At 38.9% G+C, this 14,517-nt stretch overlaps 1 long non-coding RNA gene across 1 annotated transcript; it reads right to left on the bottom strand.

Annotated features, from left to right (window-relative positions):
• Positions 1-9,874: 9,874 nt before the first annotated feature.
• On the bottom strand, positions 9,875-14,137 carry LOC140622452 (uncharacterized). Its single transcript, XR_012022218.1, has 4 exons — positions 12,575-14,137; positions 12,100-12,482; positions 11,549-11,656; positions 9,875-11,073 (listed from the first exon to the last, which is right to left on the bottom strand). It is a non-coding gene; the product is annotated as an uncharacterized lncRNA (long non-coding RNA).
• Between the last annotated feature and the right edge of the window lie 380 nt (positions 14,138-14,517).

Genomic DNA, 14,517 nt, shown 5'->3' with positions numbered 1-14,517 from the left:
CCTCCTTTCCTGACTTCCTGCATTGTAGACGGACTTCGTGTTTCTTTTTTGAATACTTGGTGTATTTTACAATACTTTGAGCCTGTTCAAAATCCAGTCATGGCTCCCCTTTTCCTATTGAAGCTCATATTCATTGCCTCAGCATTTTTAAATTTGTCCACTCCTTGACCCCAATTTGTCTTTCCAATTTAGTTTCTTACCCTCGCTATACAAACCTATACTCTCACATTATTAGACATTTCATCATTCCTTAAGAAAGCCTTGCAGTGATCTTGGGCCATTTCTAATGCCATCTTCTCTGTGAAGCCTCTGTGATCCTTCCAAATAAGAGATTGGTCCTTTATCTGAACTTCTGGAGTCCTTTGTACTTCCCATGTGCCATCCGTCACATACGGTGTTGTATTGTTATCTGTATCCATCTTATCTCTCTTACTGTATTGTAAAGTACCTTAAAGGCAGAACAGGAGTTAATTTCTTATAGGAGTGTCACTCACAATACCTAACACGGTGCTTTACATATACACAATAATCAGATGATACTACATATATATGCAGCAGGTCACTTTCAGTGGCAAAATAACAGAAACCTAATTCACACTGGGTTAGTTTCTAAAAGGGGAATGTATTGACTCCTATAAATGGCCAATCCAGGGATGCAGCTGACTTCAAGTATAAAAGGATTGAGGGGCTCAAAGAATGTCATTACTGTTATCTCTCCTCAACTCTCTGCTTTTTCTATATCTCTTTGTCTTCATTTTTCAAGGAGATATTTTCCACGTGGTTTTCGAGAAAGGCGCATACAACCTCAGGTCACATACCCCAGGGAAGAGAACTATTGGCTCTTCCTGGGTTTCATAAAGTTACACCAGATAAAGCATGAAAGCATCGTTTCCTAATGGAACTCAAAGACAAATGATAAGAAAGCACGCTGGACAGGAGAAAAAAAAAACGCTATAAGATTACACTAAAAAATTACAAATCAACTTGCAAAGAATATACAGACTAGCATAAGGGCTAGCCTTACCATTTTTAAATTTTAGTGAAAATATCAAGTCAACAGGCACATAGTATATAACTGTATTATGCTCAATGGACGCAAATGATATAGAAGCCAAACTCAACCATTGAGGAAATCCAGTCTGGCTAGTGGTTAAAAAAAATCTGATGCATGACAAATAAGTGAATATAAGACATCATATTAACCAAGTGTTAAAATAGCAGCGCAAATGAAACTTTAGTAATAACTCAGAGGGGCACCCGGGTGGCTCATTCAACTAAGCATCCGACTCTGGTTTCAGCTCAGGTCATGATATTGGGGTTGTGAGATTGAGCCCTATGAGGGCTCCACACTGAGCATTGAGTCTGCTTGAAGATTCTCTCTCTCCCTCTGATTCTCCCCATTCATGCATCCACTCTCCGTCTCTCTCTCTCTAGAAAGAGAATAAATCAAATAAATAAAATCTTAATAATAAAAATAACAACTCAGGAAAGACAGGATGATTGTGGAATAGAGTAATCTTTGAAGGTTTTACAGATTGTGAAAACTGTTTTGTTCAACGAAAAATGGATTGTCTTTGAATTGTTGGAAGAGGGTGGGAAGAAATTAGGGTGGAAGGAAAGAAAATTAAATGGTCTGGAGGTAGACAATCTATTTATAGAGACATAATTGTAGACAACACCTCACTTATAATGGATAATTCATGTCTAGAATGAGGTAAAAATGGTTATACTTAAGTCAACTTAAAGCAGATTTTGGATACTGGGTCTCTAAGTTTGAGTTTTATCTAGTTCTAGTTTCCACTATATGTAGGTTGAAAGAAGAATTGAAAGGGAAATCAAACTGCAGGTCAGGATAAAATTAGGTTCAATTCCATAAAGTTGGAATAATATTTCAACTGTGAAATAGGGGCCAACATCTCCATTTATGCAGGTTGTGGGCTACACAGCCCTAGACCGATGACATTGCAGCCTCTTGAGGTTGTGCAGTGCACAACCCTTATAACACTTGCTATTAAAAAGAAACCCACAAACCTGAGGTGAAGTCATTTGCCCCCCGGACTGTGAACGAGGACTTAATTGCAATTTCAACTTCTCTAGGAGTAGAATTTTAAACCAGTCAATTTAGAATTTTGTGGTCAGCACCAATGAGGTAATCGGCTACATGGGCCCTCTCTATCCCCCAAAGGAAGATGAGGTAATCCACCTAGTAAATCCCCTTGCCCTTCTCTGTAAGGGAAGGTGACCTTGCCTGGAACAACCCTTTCTTTTCTTTTGCTAATAACTTCTTGCCCCACCCTCCTTCCTATAAAAACCTTCCAATTTGTACAATTCCTCAGAGTAACTCTACTTGCTAGATGGAATGACTCCTGATACATGAATCAATTAATAAAGTCAATTAGATCTTCAAATTGACTTTTTTTTTTTTTTTTTTTTAACATGGTCCATCTGGATGACTTTCAAGAAACAAAGAACACATCAATCTGACATTGGTAGAACATAGGTAGGTGTTAAGTAGAACTTAAAGAGAAGGTTGAAAACTGGGGACTAGATTATGGAGTGCCTCAAATTCCAGGCTAAGCAATATAGAGTTTGTTCTGTGTTTAATGCAAGGGAGAGATTAGGGAAGCCATTGAAGGATTTTGAATAGAATAGTGAAGTTGCAATCAGTGTTTTAAGTGAATGAAATTTAGGCTACAAATTGAGGAGCAGAAATTAGCAAATAGTGAACAATTAAAAGATCATTAGAGTAGGGCAGAGAAAGTGGACCGTATGCAAATGAGAGATTTGGGAGTTTGGTTTGGCTTTGGCTTGGTATTGGTTTTTTTTTTTTTTTTTTTTTTTTTTTGGTATTGGTTTTTAAGGAAAAAGAAGGAAAGGCAAGAAAGAGGGATTTTATGAATCTCTTATAAAAGAAATATGTGCCCTGGGACATTATTATTATTATTATTATTATTATTATTATTATTATTTAGGTAAAGAATAAAAGACAAAAATTACATTTCTTAAAAAAAATTACATTTCTTTCAGATCACTCCCATTGACTTTACTGCTGGCAGCTTTATAGCTTTTTACAGTAATTTCAAATACACTTCTTGAAATAATGAAATTAAACAATGTCCTGAGCTTACATAAAAAATCACGTCTAACATATAGAAATTGCGATGCATTGCCTATGACAGAGCGCAGTGTAATATTCTAGTGACAACTCCCCCTTTATTTACTTGGACTAGAAAAGCATAAATGGGCGGTGACACCAGCGGGACAAAATCAGACTTTTCATGTGCTTTGGATCCCATTCTTTTCTGGATCCCATTCTTCAAGGACCTTATTCCCTATCTCTGCTTTTCCCATCACCGAGTTTCCTTCAGCATTTAGAAAAACATTCCTTAACCATCCTGGGTCATCTCACTTTCCATCAGTCCAGGCTGCCAGTGGAGCAAGTGTACACTTCATGTCTCTGCCTCCTTTGCACTCGGTCACTTCTCAGTCCATCCCACTTCCGCAACTTTTCTCCCTGAAGATAACACAAACTTCCTATTTGTGATTTCTATCGGGTAGTTTTCAGTATTTACCATCTTTGACCTCTCTACAGTGGATAATAGTTTTCCTTTCCTCCATTCTTGAATCTCCTGACTTAGATTTCTGATTTCATTGTGTCTGAAATATGCTGCCTTTCTGCCTTTGACTTTTTCTTGTCCTTTCATGTTAATAGTCCTCCCGGGTTCCATCCTTCACACTCTACTCTTTCTTGGTATACACATTTTATCTGAGAAAGTTCATTCATTCCTTCTAAAGCTTATATACTGATGGCTGTCAGGTCTACATCTCCAATCCAGACCGAAAGCCATATGGTTACAATTGGATGTTCCAAAGATGTTCCACAAAACAGGTCCAGCACTGAACTTCTTACCAGTACCTCAGGTCCATTCTTCCTTCCATATTCTCTTTTGATTTTATGGAACCACCACTCAGGCAAGGTACTATGACAGAACATAGAGGTGTCCTTGATTCTTCTCCAACCTGTACGTGACAGTTAATTTTATGTGTCAACATGATTGGGCCACAGGGTATGCAGATATTTGACTAAACATTTCTGGTTGTGTCTGTGAGGGTGTTTCTGGATGAGGTTAACATCTAACTTGGTGGACTTAATAAAACAGATTGCCGTCCCCATATCTAATCCATGAAAGGCCTAAATAGAATAAAAGGCTGAGTAAGAAAGAAGTCTTAAAAAAATAAAAAAAAGTATTCTTACACTTCATGTCTTCAAGCTGAAACCTCAGTCTTCTACCTTGGACTCAAACTCAGCTTGAGACGTACATCAACTTCTCTCCTGGTTCTCAGGCCTTTGGCCTAAGACTGGAAATTTACCATCAGTTCTTCTGGGTCTTGAGCTTGCCAACTGCAGATCTTGAACTTCTGTCTCCCTAATCGCATGAGACAATTCTTTGTAGTACATCTCTTAATATAGAAAAATATACAAATATACTTTTGGTTTCACTTCTCTGGAGAACCCTGACTGGTTCAGATTTTGGTACCAACAGTGGATCTAGAGGACCACAATTTTAAGGATGAGTTTCCTCAATTAGTTCAGAGGTTTCTAACATTGGCTCTCTAATCTCATTAGATTTGAAGATGGAAACGACCCTATTTCCAGTAGTGAAGAGAGTACTGATAGTCCCTGGCAAGATCTAGCAACAGAGATATGCAAGATATCTTCATTAGATATTCTAATCAACAACTCGTAAGAAGTAAAGAGCTTCGTAACTGCATATATGATAATTTCAGACATTTTTGGAAATCTAGAGAATTTAATGAGGTTGGTTGGTTGCTCCTCATGTTGGTGGACAAAGTGATAAAAGAAAGGATGAGCTCGGGGTTATGAAATCTCAGTTCAAGTGTCACATAAATGACCTAAACATTTTTGTGTGTGCCCTAAAGGAGACCCTTATCTCCTGTAGCCTCAGGGCTGAGATTGTTGAAAACCAAACACAGAATTTCATCCTGCTGTGGCTGAATTACCACACTAGCTGAACTCCCAGCTCTACAGGGTGTCTACTATCCAAATGATGGCATTGCTTGGCAAAGAATAGAATCTTGTCAATTGGAATGGGGACCTGTTGGAATTGCCTGATGAGACTGGGGACATTGAACCTCTAAATTCTGGCTAGTTTTCTTTCCTGGTGGAAGTGGCCTCCTTACCCCCAGTGGTATTGGCCTCTTCAACTCCCCCTTAATCTCCGTTGGAGGGATTTAACTCTGCATTGCCTGAGGAAACCCTAACACTATGCAGTACAAAACTGATTCTCCTTAGGACCCAACTCTACTACCCCTCTTTGCTTCTGGGCCTACACCTAGACTCAAATTCCAGAAGGCTCCTAAGGGTGAGGTTCAAAATGTGACCTATGAGGTGGTGTGCTACACTTCCAAAGAAGGAAGTGACTTTTCTAACTTATACAGACTAAAATGTGGAAAATATGTATGGGAATGGATACTGAGGGCATGGGGTAATGATGGAAGAAGCAAAATTGGATCAGGTCATTATTATCAATATGGGGTTAACTAAGCAGAGATCTGGATTTAACGTTGGAGCTCAGGGAGTTGGAAAAGGTTTCTAACAGTTTTGGTTGATGGGATGAAACCTGGACCAGAAGGTGGCCTACTATGAGCAAACTAGAAACACTTGACCTCCTTTGCTTAAATGCAGAGGAAGAGATTTAAATGCTTAGGAATTTGGAATGTAGATTTGTCAAATTAGTGGATTTGACACTCTTCTCTGTAGGCCAGTCCTTACAGTGCGGACTATAGGCACTGAATCAGGAAACTGAAATGCAATCAGAGTGATTGGATCCTGGGTAGTAAGGGCCAAGTGGTAGCACTCAACCACCAAAGGCAAGGTGGGCCTGGTTACCATAATGGATAGCACTTAAGCAGCCATCAGAATGGTCTGACTTGCACAAAACCATGGCATTGGCTGGTCGATCATGGTGTTCCAAGAAGTGAGATAGATAGGAAGCCTGCTAAACTCTTACTTGATCTATCATAACAGAAATGTTTTAGGTCAAGTGGACAGAAGTCTAAGCTAAATCATAAAAAATAGAGTCATGGCTTCTCAGCCAATCCCTGGACTTGACTGGCTTTTAGACCCAGAACCCCTTGAAGAGAGAAGACACTGAGTCCCCTTGAGACAGAGCCCCTGTACACTGCCAAAAACTGATAATCTTCCCAAGCCTTCACCCAAAGGACATACAGCTCTGCAATGAGGAAAGAAAATAATGAAAACTTTTAGCACTACTGAACACTGGCTCTGAACTGACATACTAATTCTAGAAGCCCCGAAATATCACTGTGATCCACCATTGGAAGAAGGGCTTATGGACGTCACGTAGTCTGGGGATTTTGGCCTAGGTAACCTCTCACAGTGGGCCTGCAGGTCCTTGAACCCATCCTGTGGCTATTTTTCCAGTTCTGGGATGCATAATTGGAATAGATATAATTATAGCAGGTGGACTCCCCATATTGGCTTCTTGACCTGTGGAGGGAGAACTATTATGGTGGGAAGGGCCAAGTGGGAACCCCTGGAACTGCCTCTAACTAGGAAAATAGTAAAACAAAGCAAAATTGCGTTCATGAAGGGACTGCAGAGATTTGTGCCAATACCGAGGACTTAAAGGACGCAGGCATGGCAATCCCATGACAATCCCATTCAACTCACCTACTTGGTCTCTGCTAGAGACGGATAGGTATTGGAGCATAGTGGTAGATTTTGTAAGCTTTATCCAGGTGGTAACTAACTGTAGCTGCTATACCAACTATGGGTTCCAATTGCTTGAGCAAATTAACACATCACCTGATATCAGATATATGGCTATTGATTTGGCAGATGCTTTTTCTCCCCACCTGTTAGCAGAAACCAGCAGAAGCTACCCATGATGCACTGGATGTTATCTGACCCACCAACAGCACTCCACAACAAAAAGAAATGTGTGTGGGGTGGCGTAAATGCACTGAGACTCATTTATATCTCAGAATGTGGTCCATATTGGTAAATGGTCCATAAGCACTTAAAAAGGATGTGATTCTGTTGTCGAGTGGAATGTTCTATAAATGTCAATTAGGTCTTGTTAGTCAATAACATTGTTCTGGTCTTTTAAATCCTTACAGATTTTCTAGCTACTCCTTTTATCAAGTCCCAGAAGAAAAGAGTTGAAGACTCCAACTGTACTTGTGGACTGGTCTACTTCTCTTTGTTCTATTACTTTTTGCTTCGTGCATTTAGAAGGCCTACCATTAGGCACATAATCATTCAGGATTATTAGGTCGTATTGATAAATGGACTCCTTTATCATTCTGAAATGATCAACTTTATTCTTTTTTTTTAACTTTCTTCTTGATCATATTTTTTCTCGAAAATCTACTTTCTCTAAAAAAATTAAAAAGTAAAATAAAATCTACTTTCTCTATTATTAATATAGCCACCCCATCTTTATTTTGATTAGCATTCTCATGGTTTGTTTTTTCCCTTTTTTGGATTTTTAAGACTTTTTATTTTGAAGTAATTTTAGACCTACAGAAAAATTGCACAAATTGTCGTGTACCTTCTACCAACTTTCCCTAACACAAAACGTCTCTTTAGTCTCCTGGGGTTGTCTTCTGTTGGGGCGATGGCCATGCTCCATTGGGCTCCTCCTTCTCTGTATGGCAGCCTTCTCGTCAGGCAGTAGTTAGAGCAGTCATTCTTAGGTTGACCTCTTTTGTTTCCTCTCTTTCTAGGATCACTCTTGCCCCATGTCTTCTGTCTGAACCACTGTGTCATATATTTTGTTCATTTTTTAGTTATTTCAAGCTGCGGTGCAAATCTGGATCCCTTATGCAGTATTTTCTACCTTGTTTTTATTTTTTTTCATAATTTAGCATTCATCATATCTTGGGTACTCTTTACAAATACCCCTCTTTTAGCAGATATGTTTAGCAGATATGTCAGCGCCGCATGCATATCTGGGGGGAACTTTTGCCATTTTCCTGCATCTAAGCTTCTAGTGTGATTTCACTCCTGTGGTAGCCAGTATCTGGGACTCGGGCTGCTGTGGCCACTTTGCTGTTTGCACAGAGGATGGGGAAATATCTGGGATTTTATACCCCTAAACCAAACCCTTAGTTAATGAATCCATGGAGCAGAAATACAGATATGCCAGCTCTCTTGCTCCTTATGGGATCAACTCTGAGGTATGATCTACACTTTTTCCAGAGCTCTTCTGAGTGAGCAAAAGTTACTTTGGGACCTCTCATTTGCCATCCCTTCCTGCTATCCTGATTTTTCATGGGAATTCTTCCTAATAACCTTCCTAATAACCTAAAAACCTTACATGAAAGTTTTATTCGGGGTCCTTTTCTGAGGATTCTAAGCTAAACAGCTGGTTTTAATGTCTAATATTTCTATTAGAGAATCTGGACCCAATTCCAACATGGGGTTGTGTTTCTCTCACCCACAACGCCAAAGAATTCTTTCACACCAGCAGGCAGTTGGAGAATTCAACTCAAGTCTGATCCTATCTACCTGGAGAGAGCATCAGATTCCACAGGTTGAAGGGCTCAGCTCTACAAGACTGCACCCCCACTCCTAACCCCTTCGGACACTTGTCTCAAGCCCCAGGCTGTTACTTACGCTTCTGACCAACCTATTACAAATTGGAGGTTCCAACAACCTCCCCTTTAAATTGGATGACTTTGCTAGAGCAGCTCACAGAACTCAGGAAAACACCTGTTTACCAGTTTATTAAGGGATATGATAAAAGATACAAATCAACAGCTAAAGGAAGAGATCCATAGGGCAGGGAGCTTCCATGCCCATTCTAGGCACGTCACTCTCCACAGAGCTTCACCTGTTCACCAACCAGGAAGATCTCTGAAATAAAGGACCAAAAAGCTGCGTTCTTACGTTTTTCCTGGCAGCTTCCTTTACAAAGTCATAATCGCCTAAGTCATTGCTCATAGCCTGATTTAATCTCCAGCCCCTCTCCCTGACACTGGGGGATGGGACTGAGTTTCAGTCCTTTATTCACATGTTTGGTCCTCCTGGCACCTAGTCCTTGACCTTGACCTTGGGTGGGGTCCAAAAGTCACCTTCATTCTTAACAAGACATCTATTTCACCTTTATGGCTCTGAAGCATTTTCAGGGAATGTGGATGGAGACCAAATATATCTGAGAAATGTATTTTGGTCATCTGAATGATCAAATGTATATTTCTTATAAATTATTATATCACAATATTCTATTCTTTATATATCATTTATACTATAGTTTATTTAACTATTTCCCAATAGTTCAGCATTTAGGTTGTTTCTACTTTTTTTTTTATAATAACAGATTTTGTGATAATTATCTGTTTTGTTGTTGTTTTAAGCTTATTTATTTAAGTAATCTCTATATCCAACATGGGGCTTAAACCCACAACCCTGAGGTCCGAGTTGCATGATCTACCATCTGAGCCAGCCAGGCACTCCTTGTGATAATTATCTTTGCATGTAAAAATGTATTCTTGAGTTCTAGACTACTTTCTATGGTTAGATTCCTAGAAGACAGATTATTGAAAAAAAGGTATGAATATTTTATGGTCCTTGATCTGAATCGCCGTTTTGCCTTCCAGAAAATGTATCAATTCACAGCTTCCTTTGCAGCATATTTTTGTTTGAAATATTTTTGATCACATGAAGCCAATCTTAAACTTAAAAAAAAATCTTGCTTTTTTTTTGTTATGAGATTATTAGTATTGTTTTCATTTCTTTGATTACTGAGATTGAATACTTTCTCACATATTTACTGTCTGTTTACCTGTTTACGAACTGTTTATGGACTATTATATGCTTATGAACTTTGCAATTTTTTAATTATCTTAGTGTTTTAACAATATGTATACAATTATATGAAGTTGAATCTATGTAATTTATGCAATCTATTCAATCTATGCAAATAATATTCTGTAAATGTCTGCTTTTTAACCTTTTTAGTATTGTTTGAGATGCAACAATTTTGAATTTCAAGTAATCCAATGTATTTAATTATTTTCATTTCTGATTTCTTGCAACACTTCCCTACTTAGAAATTGCACTACTTTTAAAATCAGATAAATTTTATTCTATATTTTTCCCCAGAATTTTTTCTTTTCTATCTCTTTCATTTATCTTGTAAATTCCCTTGTTATTTCTTTTGATTTTCACCAGAGAATAGAAATAGATTCCATTGTATGCTAAGTTTATTCGCTCACTCCATTAAAATGTGTTCAGTGTTTACTAGATACTAGGCGTAGTGCTGTACACTGTTGGCACGGGCTGATGTTGAGAGGGACACTGAAGTCACATCTGAGGTTGATACAGGCTGGCTAGGTCCGAGGACCTACAGGGGTCCCACTGGACAAGCCAAGAGGATCCTTGACTTCAGGTGCAGGACAGAAATCAAATGTGGGCTGAGAGGAAGTGAGAACAGAGTTTATCATAGATTCAGAGAGAGAGTATAGATACAGACAGAGCATCTGGGAACCTCAGAAAGGAAGAAAGAGTGAATTTTTACTTTGTGTGGGGCGTGGGGTTTTTATTGAGAATTGTGGTCCAGTGTAGTGTCTTCTCAGGATCCAGGAACAAAGCCAAGTGTTTAGGTGCTCTTCATAATAGTCACTTATGCCCCGGAGCCAAGGGTCCTGATGAGTCAGCGGTCTTAGAAAACTTTCATGAAGACCCCACCTAGTCACAACTTAGGTGTTATTGATTGTGCTGGAAGACTCCAAAAAATCATCACCTTCTTGACCTTTAAAAAGAGGACATACACTATCTGTTTTATAAGGCTTATATAAGGTGGGGGTGTAGGTCCCAGCAAGAATAGAAGCAGGAAAAGGAGCAAAAAACCAGTTTTTCATGGTTTTGCTTTTACTTTAGTTTCTCTGTCCCAAAGTCACGCAGTGACAGCTGACTTAATTCATTACTGATGGTGGAAGAGAGAGAGAGGGAAGACGTGGAAAATGGTCTCTCAGGGCTGGGTATTTTACTCTCCTTTTTCATGGTGTGATATCAACTCACTCCTATGGAAAAACAGATCTTATGATCAGGGATATGTTCAACAATGTTAAAACCAGCAAATGAGCGGAAAGCATCATTATCCTGAAGAGAATAGATTTTCATGAGTTATTGAAAATATCCACCTTTTTTTCCCTTTCCATCTAATTCCTTAAAAGTAGTAATATATAACAAATTATTTTTGTAAGTAATTTAACAGGATTACAGTAATATTATTTATACAATTTCACATTCTCCTGTTTGCACTTAATGTTATGAAACATTTGTAAATGTCATAAACTGCTTAGTAAACATATATAACAGTTGTACATAAAAGGTTTTAAATGGACCAATTATTGTTATTCAAAGCAGAGTTTGTTTTTCTTCTTAAATAGATACATACTGTTTAACAGATTCTCTATTTGGGATATTATCATACGATTGTGCCCATTTTGGGGGGACATTCACATTTAATCAGAGTAAATTAACACAAGTACATACCACCTGAGGCCCTCAAACAAATTTCTTTTTCAATTAGCCAGGCAATCTTTTCAATTTTCTTCCTCTTAGTGACTCTGAAGACCATTCATTCCATAATTTATTGAGCCTCTAAAATGAAAAATGAACTATAATAGGGCATTGCCTTAAGAAATAACGTTCCATACATTCCAATATATTTAATGTGGCATTTCAAATCTTTGACCTATCCCTCTCTACTAGCTCCTTGAAAAAATTCTTGTGTGTACTAACCCCAAAACAAAAGGCCCCATAGCAAACTTTCTCTCAACCGCATTGTTTCCTCAAGCTCCACCCAATCTATCTTCCTTTGTGGGCAAACCATCAAAAGCAGAGTGCACCCTACCACTCCTCTTCCCTTATTTATCTGTCACCCATTTATCCCCAACCCACTGTCATCTTCTACCCCAACCCACCCCACAACAGTTCCATCCTCCTTGTAGGCTTCATCTCAACATCCTCTTGGTAGTTCTACCAACAATGCTCAAAGTTCTCTTCTTAACACCACTGGTGGCCCTATTATTTCTCTCACATACCTTTTCTTGATCACCAATTCCTCCTTTTACCTCACTAGTCACCTCAATGTATGGGAGAAGCCCTAGACTTCACTTCGCCAACTCACTGGATGATGGGAGGCTTTCCACTCTGTTAGTTGGTCTCTCCCCTGTGCACTTCTGGGCTGAAGACTCCTGGCACATCCCTTAATCTCTGCTTGGCTTGTCTGTCTACTGAACAGAATGCCTCCTACAGACTAGTGGTTTGTTCTAAAAGCTGTTTATGCAATTCCACTTGCTATTTTAATTATGTAATTTAATCAACTGTTACGTAAACTAATGAAATATGAGAGTGAAAAAATAAAAGAGTTGTTTCTATGAAAATTAAGATGAGTGATTTGGAAAAGCTCCATGGTGGCTGGTATCTGAAAGAAAAATTGCAGTCAGGTTAGATGAAAAACAAAACCAAGATAAAACCGCCTTCAAATCTAGACATATTTACATTGAATGACCTTACCAAACAAACATCCTGAAGGTCTTGCCCCACTCAGTGAAGCCGAAACTGGAATCTGAACGATGTTGTTTGGCTTAAGAGACTAAGCAGAGCTCCAACCAACAACAGGCCCGCACACAGAGCAAAGGCCTTGTCCTTCATCAAAAGAGAATAAAAATGAAGTAACGTTTATATGTTTTAAGGAGTCTGGGCATCGCTTTCCTTTTTCCCAGCTTGAGCTCACTCTACTGATTAACCTATCCCATTGTCTTGTCCAACAGGCCTCCTTCTCTAGAACTATCATGATTACATCATGACGTCTCTTGCTCTCTTGCTCTGATCTCTCCTTGGGTTATTTAATTTCCAACCAGAACTTCAATTTAGCCATTTCTTAAAAAAATATTTAATTAATTAATTTAGTTGAGAGAGTGAGAGAGAGAGAGAGCAAGAACAGGGGGAGAAGCAGACACCCCGCTGAGTGGGGAACCCAATAGGTGCTTGATCCCAGGACCCTGGGATCATGACCTGAGCCGAAGGCAGATGCTTTACCGACTGAGCCACCCAGGTGCCCCTGATTTACCCTTTAAATCAACAAGGGCCATACTCGTAAACTGTTCACAGAAAGGGTCTATGGTTCACTCAGCATTATATCCTCCACCCCCCACTTCCCTCCCCGCATTGTGCCTTGCACACAATAACTACTTAAGAGAATTGTTGAGATAAAGCATAATGAAAACATTAGTCTGTAAATTATAACCCAAGAATTAGAAATCTGGCTTGAATAAGTGGATTACAAGGAAAGACCTTTGTTTTAAGGTCATAATTCATTCCTTCTCGACTATGAAAGAAGCTCAGTTAATAATTGTGATTGGAAAATTATCATTTTAAACTGGGTAGCTGATGTCTTTTGTTTTTGTTTTTAATCAACTGTAGTTTTTCCACAAGTGTACAAATTTAGGTTGACAAGTATCACTACAACGTTCAATTTTATCTAAATTGAAGTCTAAAGTTTATCTTCTTTTTTTGAAATGATGGGTTTATTCTCTCTGAAGCTAGGCAGCACAGATATGATCATCCCTCCCATTTTACAGATGAGAGAATTAAGGTCCTAACAGTGACTGACCTTATATCTCTGACTTCAGAGATAGTTTGTAACTTACGTGGGATTTGTAACCTGGCAGTAGGCATCTTGTGTCACCTTTTGTTCCTGAGCCCCTTTACAACTAGGCAGGAGAATCAGGAAGTAAGTAGCAAAAAGTGAAACTCTTTAACCCATAATTATGACTCATCTGCCCACCAGCCTGTCTAGGATTATGCCATTAGAGCTCAGTCCTTTGGTTTAATGTATTTTCTCACAAAATTCTTGAGAGCAATAAGGTAATCCATCCTTTAATATTGTCCTACTTGCTTTCCTTTGAGTGATTATATGAAGAACAGGAATAGGTGTTTTGAGGAAAATTATTTTAGATTCGTCCTCTGTCTTCAAGAAGGGAAGGACAATGTATGCGGGTGGGTGGTAGGGAGTGGAGGACACAGTAGTAGACAAAGATCCTGGGAAATGGGACGCCTAGTTGGCTCAGTGGTTGAGTACCTGCCTTTGGTTCTGGGAGTGATCCTGGAGTCCCGGGATCAAGTCCCATATCGGGCTCCCTATAGGGAGCTTGCGTCTCTCTCTGCCTGTCTCTGCCTCTCTCTCTGTGTCTCTCATGAATAAATAAATAAAATCTTAAAAAAAAAAAAAAAGATCCTGGGAAACAATAGGGGATTACTAGGATGTTGGGTGCCAGGATGTGAAGAGTTGCACTACAGAACAGAATGAGAAGGAGCAGAGTGAGGAAAGATAACGTGTTTTTATTTCACAATTTTAACGTGAGCTGAACTTAATGCTGAGGTAACTTGACTCTCATAATCTTCTTTTTTTTTTAAGTTTGCTCTTCTTAATTTTTAAGTAAAACCATTGATTGTCC

The sequence above is a fragment of the Canis lupus genome, chromosome 31 (assembly GCF_048164855.1).
Source record: "Canis lupus baileyi chromosome 31, mCanLup2.hap1, whole genome shotgun sequence".
Classification (NCBI taxonomy): domain Eukaryota; kingdom Metazoa; phylum Chordata; class Mammalia; order Carnivora; family Canidae; genus Canis; species Canis lupus.
The sequence above is the reverse complement of the archived record's forward strand: the minus strand, read 5'-3'. Positions and strand labels throughout refer to the sequence as shown.